Source organism: Momordica charantia (genome assembly GCF_013281855.1).
Source record: "Momordica charantia cultivar OHB3-1 chromosome 3 unlocalized genomic scaffold, Mcharantia_2.0 BLBB01000003.1, whole genome shotgun sequence".
Classification (NCBI taxonomy): Eukaryota; Viridiplantae; Streptophyta; class Magnoliopsida; order Cucurbitales; family Cucurbitaceae; genus Momordica; species Momordica charantia.
Window position 1 is genome coordinate 9561302 of NW_028275161.1, and position 14781 is coordinate 9576082.

Genomic DNA, 14781 nt, shown 5'->3' on the forward strand with positions numbered 1-14781 from the left:
GGTCTATAGTATATGGATAAGGCTGGGTACCTTATCCTGGCAACACTATGGATACGACCCACTCTGTAAATGTTATAGACGACTCGATCAAGGTCGTTCGTGTGGAGACATGCGAGTGAGGGTATCCTGTACAATGAGTTTGTATAAGACCGGACCGCGAAATAGACAATGTTTAGATGTAACACCGTTAACTAATAGATTGTTATTTCTTAGGATGACCAGGCAACTCATTCTCAATCCTGAGTGAGTTATGGACTCCTGCCCGTGGGGGCTCGTCCATTGATCTGTATGGGTAAGAGTGGCCCGAGTCGCCGACTCAACAATCCTACCATTTTGGGGACGAGACCGAGTGGGGAGCTGGGAACATAACTTCACAAGATGGAATTCACTCCTCCCCGACTTTAGGAAAGTAGATGAGTGTTCCCTTAAATGCTGACTCCGGAACTTGAACAAGGGGCCCCACCCTCTCATTGGCCAAGAGAGACTTCCAGTTATTGGTTGGACCATAACCGGGTTGTTCATTAGAGGAGTAGTGGTGTTTAAGGAGTAAGATGTAACTCAGATGTAAAACGATAATTTGACCGAACTTGAGTTACGAGCACTCGTGAAGTATTGACTTGTCATTAATGGTCGTATATCCGTGGACACGAAAACGTTCTGCGGTGAGAAGAGTGCAACTGCGGGTCTTTAGTGGAATGACTCGTAGTTAACGAATCTTGATTAACTCGGTCAATGAGTTTGACCGATTAATCTTGCATCGTTGAAGCTTCTGATCTGTAGGTCCATTAGGTCCCTTTGCTAGCTCATAACGGGTAAAACGAGGATCAAGTTTTTGGAAGAATTTGAAATGTTCAAATTACTTAAGGGATTATATGTATATTGATACATTACAATATATAGTTAATTATAAATTAAAACTATATATTATGAGAGAAATTATTTGAATGAGATTCAAATAAAATTAATCTGAATAAGATTCATGTTAAAACTATAGGTTAAAAATAATGTGCATAAGATGTACATTAGAACTATAGGTTATATCAGAGAAATGTTATAGAATATGATTTTATTTTTATGATAAATAATTAAGTGTTAATTATTTATTTGTTTAATATATATATGTTAATTAATTATTAATTGGATTAATAATTAATAAATATTTATTAATTAATATGATTAATTAATAAATTATTTTTTTATATTTTAATTATTATATATATATTATTAATATTAATATAATAATAATAATATGTATTATTATTCAACTCCCCTGCAAAATTGCAGGGGAGTGGGAGGTTTTGTGACGTGGGGAGTTACCCTACGTCACCCTTCTTCTTCTTCAAGTGTTGGAGAATGGGAAGAGCAAGTTTTTTACAGAATAGAAAAGGAAAAAAACTCCCAGCATTTTCTCTCAAAAATTCTCTCAATCTCTCTCTCTCTTCGATCAAGGTGCTACCACAAGCACGATCCCGAAACCCAAGAGAATAGCGAGGAAGACGTAGTGGTGGTGTTCGTGGGAAACCGTAGAAGAAAAGTTCTTCAAAGGTATTTGATTTCCCCTGCATTTTCCTTCTTTTAATTTCAATATTGTATCCCGAAAATCAGTAACGAAGATCCGCTTCCGCTCCGGGATTCACATCCCTTCACTAACATCGGTTTCAAACCACAGCCACTCATTGAAACTCGTTAGGTAGCAACCTGGCATAGAATGATGTCGAAAATGGTTTTCATGAAGTCACCTTAATATGTAGGCAACTACCTTCCAAGATGCTAACGCCACCCATTTAAAGAAAATGAATGTCTAAAGTGGGGATTCGCGAAAAAGTAAGTGTGTTTTCTTGCTGCTCATGTTTCATACCACTCTTGTCATTCTCTCACTTTTATTGTCTATTCTTTCCCTCACTCTTATTTTCTCTCAAGACTCTTTTTTTAACTTTTTTTTTTCTTATTTTGGACCCTTTTTTCATACTCTTTCGAAAAATTTTCTTGCATATGACTTTTTTTGCGTAAGACTCTTTTTATTGCATGCATTTTATTTCTGACTCTTTTTCGAAATGTAAAAAGCATTTTCTTTCTAAAACAAAAAGACACACACTGTCCCCCTAAACTTAAGGAAAACAGTGTCCTCGTTGGGGAAAGAAATTTTGAAACATGTAAAATTTTGACACAAAAAGAACAGGGACTTCCAAATCAATGAAAAGTTGAGGTTTCAAACCAAAAAGAAGCAGAACACAGTTTTATGACCAAAATAAAAAAATGGAAAATAACTTATGGCTTGTTTAGAAAACTAGGAAATCAAACCTATTCATGCCCTTAATTAACCTCATCGATATGAAACAAAAACAAAGAACAAAGGAAAGCATTTTATTAAAAAGATGAACATGTTGAGAGTTTTGAAAAGAAAAAGCTAAGGACAAGCTAGTAGCTAGAACAAGGAAGCATGCACGCTTGAACTTTAAATATATGCAAAAACCCACTTTATAAACATTCCTAACAGCATAACATCCCAACAACTAACCTAGAACAAAAACTAAGCTAAACAACCTATCATGCAAACTATAAACACAAAAGCAACCTACACAACATAACATGCAAACTAAACTAAACAACCTAACATATAAAATCAAGATCCAAATATCAAAGCAAAGAGAGGGAGATGCTCCTCTAATCACCATCTGAAGATTCATCGCCGGTGGAATCGGTAGGAAGACGGGAAGAAGATGGAAAGTCGGCCGTAAGCTCATCGGGGAAAGAAGGTGCTTCATCATCGTATATCTTCTTAAGGAACTCATATATGGCACATTGAGTAGCCAAAAGAAGGTCGTACTTGTGTCTTAGCTCGTCGTATTGCTCCCTAGTTACCACTCCTCGGGTCTCAAGATCCGCGGTGGCGTTGGGAGAGTCTTCCTCTCGAACAATCTAATATCCCAGAACTCTCCTTAAGGATGTGACCGGCTTCTTGTGTGTCACTACATCTGCATCATCAGCCTCCACTCCCGCCTGCAAGCATAACTCAATTATTAGTCCATGAAAAATAAGGGGACCTACCATTTTCTCCGAGCAACTCTGAATCTCATTTCTTATGAGTTCCCCAAAGTTGAACTCAATTTCATTCATTAATATCTGCAATTTCATAATTTTCATTACAGATTGATATTATCATATGTAATATCGGAAGGTAATAGGAGTAATAATTATGAATTACAGGTTTAGTGGGAGTAAATTTATTTACCTAGTGTAATATGCCTGCGACATAATAAATGTCTTTTTAGAGGATGAAAACTTGCATGAACATATCTCTTTTATATTGTGAAATGATATTGTAAGATCAATCTCAAGTAACATTGAAAATTCACAAAAGAACTATGTTGAAAGGTATTGCAAGTTTTCTAGCATAAAGATTTATGCACTAGGGGATATTGAATCACTAGTGAGGATAAACTCACTGTCAATAGAGGTCTCTTGAATAATAAAGTAAAATTAAAAAAATTCATGCTTGAAGTTTATATGCTTCCGTTGCAGTATTCATATCAAGAATGGAAGACAATTTTTGATAACTCTTAATTGGATCTAAAGAGTTATAAGGTGTTAAAAAAAAAGTTGCATGCTCACTCATCATAATCATATTAATTAGAGATCATAAGGCTATTTGATTTTGATAATTTGAGTTGTCATTTAGATTCACCTTTCAGGCTATATTCACGAATATGTTAAAGGATACTACTATCTCGTGGTAGAAAGTCACTTTAGTCCCTTTCACCACTAAAGTTTGTGTTTATAGCATTTTGTATGTGGCAACGAACTTAAGAATATGGTTATCAAATTTTGTCATTAGTTTATTTTGACAAAGATTTGTATTTTTCCATATTACAGCAACAAAAGCTTTTGTATGAATATTTAAGTTTTAGTTGATAAAGAAAATTCAGAGTTTTTTTGTTTAAAGAAATGCAACTCCATCATTGCGGATCCGCTCATTAAGAATTTTCACAAAAGTTTTACGAGCATAATGGTCATATAGATGTAAAAATTATGGTATGTCGGTTGAGTGGGAGTTTGTATTTTCTTAAATTAGACATGTTGTTTTTCTTTTATGCAGGATAAAGAAGATGATTTATTTTGTTACTCTGAATGATTTTCTTTCTAAATGTAGTTTAACATAAAGCTAGAAAGCATAAATTTGGATCTCTTTAAAGAATAAAGTTGGACCAATTGAGAATAGACATGTTTAGATCACATTACATGTAATTCTCATGCCACTCTTCCACACTTAATCCATGTCATTGAGTATATTTGGTGTGATGATCATTGAAGGTTGAGTCGTGATTATACATGTGACAACAGCCGCTTTGGTTCTTCATCGATATAAGAGATGGACCGGATTGTTATTAAAGGGAAGTTTTTGAGATGTGCACTAAATAACTAAATTAATATAATTTCTAATAAAGAAAATTGTTACCCAAGTGGGAGATTGTTGGAATTAATTTAATAATTAATTCATATGTGGGTAACAAATTAAAGAGCAATTATATTTGGGCTATTTAATGGGCATACAAGTGATCTTAATGATGGGCCCATGATTTCCCATTTAGTGGTGTGGCTTGTTGAGTAGAAACCAGCCCATTAATCTAGGGATTATGGGAAACCCTAGGATTAACCTATAAATATATGGTTATGGTCCCCAATACACTATGTTTCTTGAGCCTCCTGTTCCCCATCAAACAGAGAGTACTGCCCATATTTGGTCTGGGTTGCATAGTTGAGGAAGACCACAAACCACAACTTCTTGTAGATCGTGGTCAATCTATCTAATGGTTTCAGGTAATTCTAATCTCTTTATAGATTTTGGTTTTCTTCCATGCTTAGATCCTTGGCATTGATTGTTCTGGAATTTTCTGGCTTTTGTTTTAGAATAATCATGAATTTGGGTTTATTTAATTTTTTCCAACACGTGAGACGTCGGGATCAACCAGTTCTTCACCATATACATGAAAACCGTTGCTTGTTCATTGATGTCAAGGGACTTTAAGGAAAGTTTCCCCGTTGTTGGTCCAAATCTTATGTGGTCTACAAATAAGTCAACACGTCTCATCCACTTGCTCGTCCGATGGATGGATCAAAATTTCTTTACCTATTGAATTAAAGACATCAAATAAACCATAGTGAATGTTAATAATGGAAGGTAAGAATTTTACCACTTTACACCATACTCTCACAACGTTGCATCGGTTCGGGTTGATGGTAGCATAAAATTGCTTCACCAAGGCCTCAGATACACGTGTAGTTGGGGCAAACAACGTCTTCTAACCATTATCCACAAGCCTTCTCTTAACATATTATGGGATGGGCTCTTGTGCTTCATCAAAACCCCTTTCAACTAGGATATCACGTGCTGTGAAGTCGGGCCTCTTTACCTCCAATCTCACCTGTTTGACTCTTGATGGTGTTTGTTCGGTAGAATCGAGCTCTTCTTCGTTAGCCTCCTAAAGTGGCTCTTCTGCCCCTCTTGGCACCTTAGCCTTCTTGGCTTTTTTAGATGGACCAGCTTCGGTCTCTTTTTGGGCAGCCAAACATGCTACAACGGCTCGAGTCCTCGACCTGGAAATTACGCCAGGTGCAATTTCTGCAACATTTTTCTTCTTTCATGTTTTCTTCATCACTTAGGACAAGCACACCTCCTCCTCTGAGGTTTTTACAGTAGCAACAAAGTTGGGGTCATAAACATTCAAAAATGATAAAGAAGAGGACTTACCTTTAGAAGAAGAGGAAGATGATTCCTCCATGGCCTCATTAGAGACATCCACAAGACCAGATGTTCCTTCTTGTTCTTGTGCAGGGGACTCCTAATCATCTTGCCGAGATTCGTGCACCGGAGTTCGTACTATCACTTCATATTAAGAGATATCATCATTTTCTTCTTCCTCCTTAAACTAATCTCCATGCACTTCTTGGGGTAATTCTCCAAGATCTTTATCCTCTCCCTCAACATTCAATCTTTCTTGTGCTACTCCACTGTTTCCATTATCCTCCAATGGATCTTCTCCCCTCGCTTCATTCAGAGGCACCAAAACTTAAGCAATTTTGGACGTTGTCCTTTCCCACTCTGAATCATAAAACACTAGGGCTTTTTAGTCAATATATGATCTGGAAAATATGGAGACAAAATACCTTGTAGAGTGGCTGGTGGAGTATCCTCCAAAATTGCGCCTAGCGCAATTTGGCAGTGAATTTCAATCGTGGCCGAATACGAATGCTCTAAGGGCTTCGTGTCATGTTCCGAGTCTCCACTAACCTGTTCTTGACCTTCAACATTCATAGCAATAGTAGTGGAAATAGAGGGAGGGATAGATACTTCTAAAGATTCGGAAATGGTGTTATCTTGAAAATAATTCAACCAACGACGCATACTCATACTATTTAAGTCAAGTTGAATCTCCTCACTCACACTCCTTGAGTTTTCCACGAATTATTGCCATTTTACGTTTAGTTTTTCAATCTTAGCACAAATGTCGTCATTGTCCTTATCCCTAATTTCATTCTTTTTATTTTCAATGTCCACCATCTCATTAAGTCTAGCAATTTTCTCATCCAAAGCAGCACATTTTTCCTCAAAGGATTAATTTTTTCAAGGATAGACCGCACTAACTTCCCTTAATTTCTTCTCACTATGAACTTCTTTATTAACCCTAGCATCATGCAATTCCACATTAATTTTTTTAGAATTTGCACCACCTATGGATAGATTCCTTCTAGGGTTCATTCTTAAGGCTTCCTCATATCTTCTTTTTTGTTCCCTAGGATCAAAAAATAGCTTTTCATGAGAAATTCTAGGAGGTTCAAGATGAATCATACTCGGTTTAGTTGGTGGCGGCAACAACACCTTCTTCTTCCCCTTCTCCTTGTCGCATGGCTTGGAGGAGGAGGATCCTTCCATGGCTCTTGAACTTTTGCTTCACGATGAACACAAAAATTCGTCCAATGAAAAAGAAAGGGGGGGTGAGAAAAACTTGGGATTCTTGAAGATTTCTTGAGAGAAGATTTGAAAACAAGTGATGGAGATGAGGTAGAAATTGCAAATGGGAAGGATTTTGAAAACTTTAGGCTTTTTATTTTATGTTTAAAAACATATTATCAACATAATAAGGTTTAGAATTGGGTCTCTTTTGATTTCAAAATAACCGAAATCCCAATTAAAACATAACCCAAATAAAGCCCACGGAAATCAAGCCCAAAATTGAAAAATCGATTGTTAACATGGGTAAGATCTTGATCCTGGAAAATTCAAATGCAAAAACAAAAAATAGATTTGGAATCTACAAAAAAAAAAGCCCACAACACCGACCGAGGGACTGTTTTCGCTGTTTTTTTCATGGATCTTTAACAAATACAGAGGTTTTGCCTCTGGCAATATGCTCACCAAAGTATTTCTTAACTCGATGCCGATTTACCTTAAAAATATTACCTTTCGAATCACTTAAATCCACAGCTCCATGTAAATAAACATGTTCAACTACAAACCGGCCCCACCATCTAGACTTAAGCTTACTTGGAAACAACCTTAATCTAGAATTGAACAACAAAACTGAGTCTCCAGGTTCCAAATTCTTATCCATTATTTTCTTATCGTGTCACTTTTTAGTTTGTTCTTTATACATCTTAGCATTCTCATACGAAAACTGACGAAACTCATCCAACTCATGTAACTGTAGCAATCTTGCTTCACCTGCATCAACATAATAAAAAATTAATTTCCGCGTAGTCCAAAATGCTCTATGCTCTAATTCACATGGAAGATGTCATGCTTTACCAAAAACGATGCGATAATGGGACATGCCTAATGGAGTTCTATAAGCAGTTTTATAAGCCCACAAAGCATCGTCAAGTTTAATAGCGCAATCCTTCCTATTCACATTCACAGACTTCTCTAAAATTGACTTTATTGCTCTATTTGATACTTCCGCTAATCCATTAGTTTGAGAGTGATATGCAGTAGTAATCTTATCATAAATGTTATACTTTTTTAACAAATTACTTACCGCTCTATTTAAAAAGTGTGTGCCCTCATCACTAATCAGGCATCTAGGTGTATCATATCTAGTGAAAATGAACTTTTGCAAGAATAGAGAAACTATCTTGGCATCATTAGTCGGGGCAGCCAAAGCCTCAACCCATTTGGAAACATAGTCAATACCCAAGAGAATGTAATTCTTACCAAATGAAGGTGGAAACGGACCCATGAAGTCGATGCCCCAAACATCGAATAACTCTACTTCCAATATTGGGTTTAATGGCATCTCATGTTTCCGTGTCAAGTTACCTTATCTTTAAAAGCGGTCACAACCTCAAGCAAATATATGAGCCTCTCGAAATAGGGACGACCAAAATAAACCACTTTGGAGGACCTTTGTTGCAGTTTTACGTCCAGCAAAATGTCCACCATATGGTGATTTGTGGCACGCCTCTAGAATCTTCTTCTATTTATGCTCAGCAACACACCTGCAAAGAATATTGTTAGGTCCCTATTCAAACAAGAAAGGTTCATCCCATCTATAAAACCTAACCTCATGAAAGAACTTTTTTATCTGGTGCTTACTCAAATCATTAGGAATTATATTGCTAACCGGATAGTTCGCATAATCAGCATACCAAGGAACTTTAGAAATAGCTAACAGATGCTCATCCACAAAATGCTCTTTAATTTCACAACCATCATGCTGAAAAGAAGACTCTAGCCTAGACAAATGATCTACTACTTGGTTTTTTTCCTTTCCTATCACTTATCTCTAGATCAAACTCTTGTAGTAATAATATCAATCTAATTAACCTAGGCTTAGCTTCTTTTATAGCAAACAAGTATTTTAATGCAGAGTGATCTGTAAAGACTATCACCTTAGTCCCAATCAAATATGAACAAAATTTATCAAATGCGAACACAACAACTAAAAGCTCTTTCTCAGTCACAATATAGTTTAACTGACTACTATTCAAGGTTTTAATTGCATAATAAACAGAATGAAGAACTTTACCTTTCTATTGACCCAACATCGCACCTACGGCAAAATCACTTGCATCACACATTAGTTCAAATGGCAAGTTCGAATCGGGTTCAATTATGATAGGTGCTGAGCTAAGTGCATCTTTAATTGTCTCAAAAACTTTCAAACAATGTTCATCAAAATCAAAGGGTCGATCCACCTCTAACAACTGATATAAAGGTTTATAAATTTTCACAAAATCTTTTATAAAATGGCAGTAGAAACCCGCGTGTCCAAAGAAACTTCTAACACCTTTTACAGTAGTGGAAGAGGGTAATTTGGCAATGAAGTCTATCTTGGCCCTATCGACTTCAATTCCTTTTTCTGAAATTCTATAACCTAGGACTATACCTTTATGTAACATAAAATGGCACTTCTCCCAATTAAGAACAAGGTTAGTCTATTCACACCTTTTTAAAACATTTTCTAAATTCTCTAAACAAACTTCAAACGACTCACAAAACACATAAAAATCATCCATAAATATTTCAACCTTGTCAGAAAAATAGCGGTCATGCATCTCTAGAAGGTGGCGGGAGCCTTACAAGGACCGAACGACATCCTCCGGAATGCAAATGTCCCGTAAGGACACGTGAAAGTCGTCTTCTCTAGTTGTAACCCGAATACCCGTCTAGGAAGCAATAACACTCCTTCCCTGCAAGACGATCAAGCATTTGGTCAATAAAGAGTACTGGAAAATGGTATTTTCAAGTTACCTTATTTAGGCGACTGTATTCCATACACACTCTCCAACCAGTCACCTTCCTTGTCGGGATCAACTCGTTGTCATCATTGGTAATCACCATCATACTATCCTTATTGGGAACGCATTGAATCGGGCTAACCCAACTGCTATCTGAAATGGGGTAAATCACCCCAACATCTAACCATTTTATGATCTCCTTCTTGACCACCTCTTTCATTTTGGGGTAAAGCCTCCTTTGGCTCTCAATAGAATTGGTGGTTTTTTCTTCTATGATGATTTTATGCATGCAAAAAGTAGGGCTAATTTCTCTTATGTCCGCTATGGTCCATCCAATAGCCCTCTTGTACTTAGATAAAACCTACAAAAGCAAAGATTCATGTTTATCAGACAAATACGAAGAAATGAAAACCGATAAAGTATTGTTTAAACCGAAATAAGCATATTTTAAATGAGAGGGTAGAGGTTTCTTCTCCAATTTTAGAGGTGCAATGATGGAAGGTTGCACGGCTTTCAAATGAGCTATTGTCGGCTGCAATAACTCAAAATACTCATACTGTGGCAAAATACTCAGGTGCAATTTTTGCTTCTTCTTCTACGGGCTCCAAATCTGTTTCTAAGTCTTCCACAATCATCTCCTTGAGTTCCTCCATGATTGCCCCTATTGCAAAGCAATCCTCGACTTCATCCGGGAGCCGCATTGCATCAAGGACATTGAAGGTGACTTGTTCATCATTGACCTTCACAGTGATCTCTCCTTTCCGAACATTGAATATCGTGTCTCCAGTTGCTAAAAATGTCCTCCTAAGAATGATCGACACCTTAAGATCTGCTTCACAATCCAAAATGATGAAATCGACGAGCAAAATAAACTTATCAACCTTAACAAGCACATCTTCTATTTTCCCTCCAGTTTCTTAATGGACCTATCAGCCAGTTGCAAAGTGACAGTAGTAGGACGAGTTTCTCCTATATTCAATTCTTTAAAGACTGAAAGAGGCATAAGGTTAATGCTTGCTCCTATGTCACACAATGCTCTTCCTAAGTTCTTACCACCTATTGAGCAAGGGATTGTAAAACTACCTGGGTCCTTACATTTAACTAGCAATGGATTCCCTAAATCATCACTACTCCACTTTGTTAAGGCTACCGTCTAATGTTCTCCTAACTTCTTACGCCTAGATATAATATAATTCAAAAACATGGTATAGTTAGGTATTTGCTCAAAGGCATCCATGAGATATATGTTTATATGCAACTATTTTAGAATCTCAAAGAACTTCTTAAAATGACTATCCTGATTTTTCTTAACTAGTCTTTGGAGGAAAGGTGGAGGGATCTTAATATTACCTACCTGTAGAGTAGTGCAAGGCACTACTTGCTTACCTTTGTCTCCCTTTTTACCTTTCTCTTCTAAACTTATGGGTTCTGCTTTCTTTTCTGGTTGTGGAGTGGAGGTGGATGCAGGAACAGGTGTAGCCACATCGGTTCCATCATTTGGAAGTGAAGGTCCGTCATAACTCAATCCGCTTCACATGATGATCGCCTTATACTACTCATTACCTTTACAATCTCCCTTCAGATTCTCCGTGTGTCCTGGTAGTGTACCTTAGGGTCTAGATTTTAGGTTATGCGCTATCTGCCCCACTTTCATCTCCAAGCTTCTCAATGGAGCATCATTCCTTGTCATGTATTCCTTCATCATGGCCTCCAAGCTTGCATTGCTACCAGCTTGCTGAGTGTTATTTTGAGATGTTTGTTGATTGTATTGTTGTGGCGGCAACGCAGGTTAAGTAGGAAAATCAGGAAGAGTACAGTTTTGCTTGGTTACTCCAAGTACAGTTTAGATGGTGCCTCCATCCAGGTTTGTAAGTGTTTGAATACGGATTGAAATTTCACTGGGCACCTTTACCTACATAGAAAATAGATGCTGGATTAGCTGGACAATTCACATATAAGTGGTTATCACCACAATCAACACAAGATAGATCTAAAATTTGTAAAATAGGAGAGGGTTAAAGAATTGCTGAAGTGGCGGATTTGGTCTCCTTCTCCATTATCAGTTGTTTTAACATTTGGTTCATAGCCGCTATTTGGGCTTGCATTGAGGCTACTGTGTCTAACTCAAAGACTCTGGCTGATACTTGCTTCTTTGGAAATGACCTTCCTATCACTTTTTGGTCATTAATTTCTGTCATCTTGTTCAAAATGTCAACGATCTCATTAACCGACTTTTCTAACAGTGAGCCATTAGCTGCGGTGTTTAACATCATTCTTGATGAACGATCCAATGTAACGCCCCCAATTTCACTACGAAGAATGGGGTGTCGTTGCCATAATAACTATTCACCACTTCTTTTTCATTTAAGAAACATAAGCAAAAGGCCCGTGGTATGTCTATCACAACCGAATCCTAGAAACGCATATTTGTCTCAGTGACTAATAACCCAAATAAAGAAAGCAACGAATCCTAGAAACGTATATTTGCCTCAGTGGCTGATAATCCAAATAAGAAAAGCACAGTTATTCGTTTCTGCAATCCAAAATACACCATAAGTCCAAATACTAAAAATAATCAGCACAAAGAACAACTCGTCCAAAAAAGTATGAAATAAGGGAGAACGTCCCATGAATCAACCAAAACCTAGTACGGCACTAGCAATAAGTCTCTAACGCTACTAGCAATGAAACCACAACCCAGCTATTCTAGACAAAAACGCATCTAGTGGTCCCTCCTCGGTCAAACCTCCTCCACGTCATCACCACGGCCGAGGGTCTTGTTTACACCTGAAATAATCAACGTAGAGGGGGGGTGAGTATATAAAATACTCCGTAAGGAGCCCTCACCAAACATTCACCAAACAACATGCTCACAATCACGGTGGCATTATACTCAATAATTAAAGAAACAAATATCAAAAATCTATTAACAGTAAATTGACATTTCAACACGTCAACCAAACTTCAGGACTCTCGTGACTTTGATTTGCACGACCCACTAGTCTTTAACCCCCCTCAACAAACCACTAGTACTAAACCCTGAGTTAGTTCTCCAACTCTAGCTTTTCAAGGCGTGTCGATCCTTGATATTTATCCCTAAGGTACCGACATCTCTCTTCCAAAGCTTGGTGTTCGACCTTGCCATTTATCCCCAAGGTCTTGGACTGTACATCGGTCCTTGACATTTTTCTTGAAGGTCCCCGATGACTACTTAACGTATTGGTCCTTGGCTACCACCACGTAAAGACCCAATACTTAGCCTCAATTAGTCTCATCATGCCGACCCCCGACCCTTTGTACCCGAAGCCTCGACACTCCTCTCCACCAAAACTGGTGTATCGACCCCCGACTTTTGTACCCGGAGCATCGACACCCTACAGAGACGTATCAGACCCCGACCTTCTACTCACGGGGCCTTAACACTCATCCAATATCCTATCCGTAAGAAACCAACACTGACGTTCTGACTCCTAGTTTTCAACAGGGGTTACAGCTCACGATATCACATCCTGCTAGTCACAAAACCTCCACAACAAGGAAAATCCAACATTCTTATAACTAGACAATAGTAACCACAATCAGTCTTCTCATCATGTCAGACATTCTACTCACACGATTAGCACAACACTCCATTTTCTACCAAACAATAGATGTAACAAGACCATCGTATTATAATCAATAAGTATAATGTATGCCTTATGTACATAGTTCATTTCGAACGAATCCTCAGCAACTTGTACATATTACTCGACTAGGGATGAACTCTATTAAGAAACATTGACACAGCAGTCACGCTTAGAAACATAAAATCCAATAGATGCTTCACAACATTCTAACCAACCCCAACTAACAAAACTCAACAACAACAGACAACATTTAAGCATAACCAAGTCTAACGTTGTCAAACATAATATTATCCATTTTTCCAGAGTTAACTCAACAACATAAAGTCGCCAAAACTAAGGAAAATAGACATTCGAATCTAGATTAACGCAGCCAACAACGCAAGGACTCATTCAATGTAATAAGCACACAATCACTCACACACACACCCCTGGTACTACTTACACACTACTGGGCTTCCAAAACACGCGTTGATTCAACACCTGAGCACCAAGAGACAAAAACAGCAATTAAAACAGAAATTTCCAGCCATCGAAACTAAATCTAAGGTGCTTTGAACATTTCATTACCGCCAAAAACTATTCTGTTCATGTGCAGATAGCTTAAATCTAACTCGGTGGAGCGTGGGTTGCGTAGATCGGGCTGTTAACCGACGTGGGTAGTAGTCGCTGAATACAGAAAAACTGCTGTCACCGCCGCACGCCGCTGTCACTAACGAAATCGCCGCCCACTGCATGCTGCTATCCCGAATAGACCGCCACGCCTGCTGCCGTGGGTTGGGGTTGTCGTCACATGCCGCTGTCACGAACGGAAATGTTGTCCTCTGCATGGTACTGTCCCGAACAGTCCGCCACACCTGCTGTAGTGGGTTGGGTCGCCGTGCCGTCGTTGGGTGAGACCGTTGGAGAATGGGTTCATCGGAGGGCCGCCGACGGTGGTCGTGAAACTGCACAAGGGTGATGAAGCCTTGTTTTCCTTGAAAGGCACACGTGAAGGTGGAGAAGGTTAGGGTTTCTTTTCCCCTTTTTCTCTTTTTATTTTAGTTTCCAAATAGTTAGGGGATTTAGGGATTTGTTTAATCCACACATGGCCCTATCTTTGGATAAAATTTGGGCTTTTAGGAAGGCCCACTTAACCAATAATTTTGTTGAAAGAAAACAAGACCCGTGGACCCAAAGGACTAAAATTCTAGTTCTCACCTCCCTATACTTAATTAGTTCCGCTAATAGAAATAAGCAATCAGCTCAAAAACTGAGGATAAGTGCCACGAAAAACAAACTTTTTGTTAACAACAATTAAATACATATGTAAAAACCAACAACTCACAACAATTACCGTAGTAGTTCAAAATAACTGACATAGAGCAATTAAATTAATTTAAGATAATTTTTAAGAAAGAATCCCCGGGACTCGAGGGTAACC

The 14781-nt window shown here is 38.0% G+C and overlaps 1 long non-coding RNA gene across 7 annotated transcripts; it reads right to left on the bottom strand.

Annotated features, from left to right (window-relative positions):
* Positions 1 to 2481: 2481 nt before the first annotated feature.
* On the bottom strand, positions 2482 to 14411 carry LOC148212319 (uncharacterized). Of its 7 annotated transcripts, none has more exons than XR_015789861.1 (5): positions 13929 to 14411; positions 13804 to 13841; positions 8210 to 11647; positions 5193 to 7720; positions 2482 to 3000 (listed from the first exon to the last, which is right to left on the bottom strand). It is a non-coding gene; the product is annotated as an uncharacterized LOC148212319 (long non-coding RNA). The 7 variants fall into 7 exon arrangements; XR_015789865.1 differs by lacking the exon at positions 2482 to 3000 and having other exon boundaries at positions 4983 to 7720; positions 8210 to 8493; positions 9578 to 11647; XR_015789863.1 differs by lacking the exon at positions 2482 to 3000 and having other exon boundaries at positions 4983 to 7720; positions 8210 to 8493; positions 9526 to 11647.
* Positions 14412 to 14781: the final 370 nt, after the last annotated feature.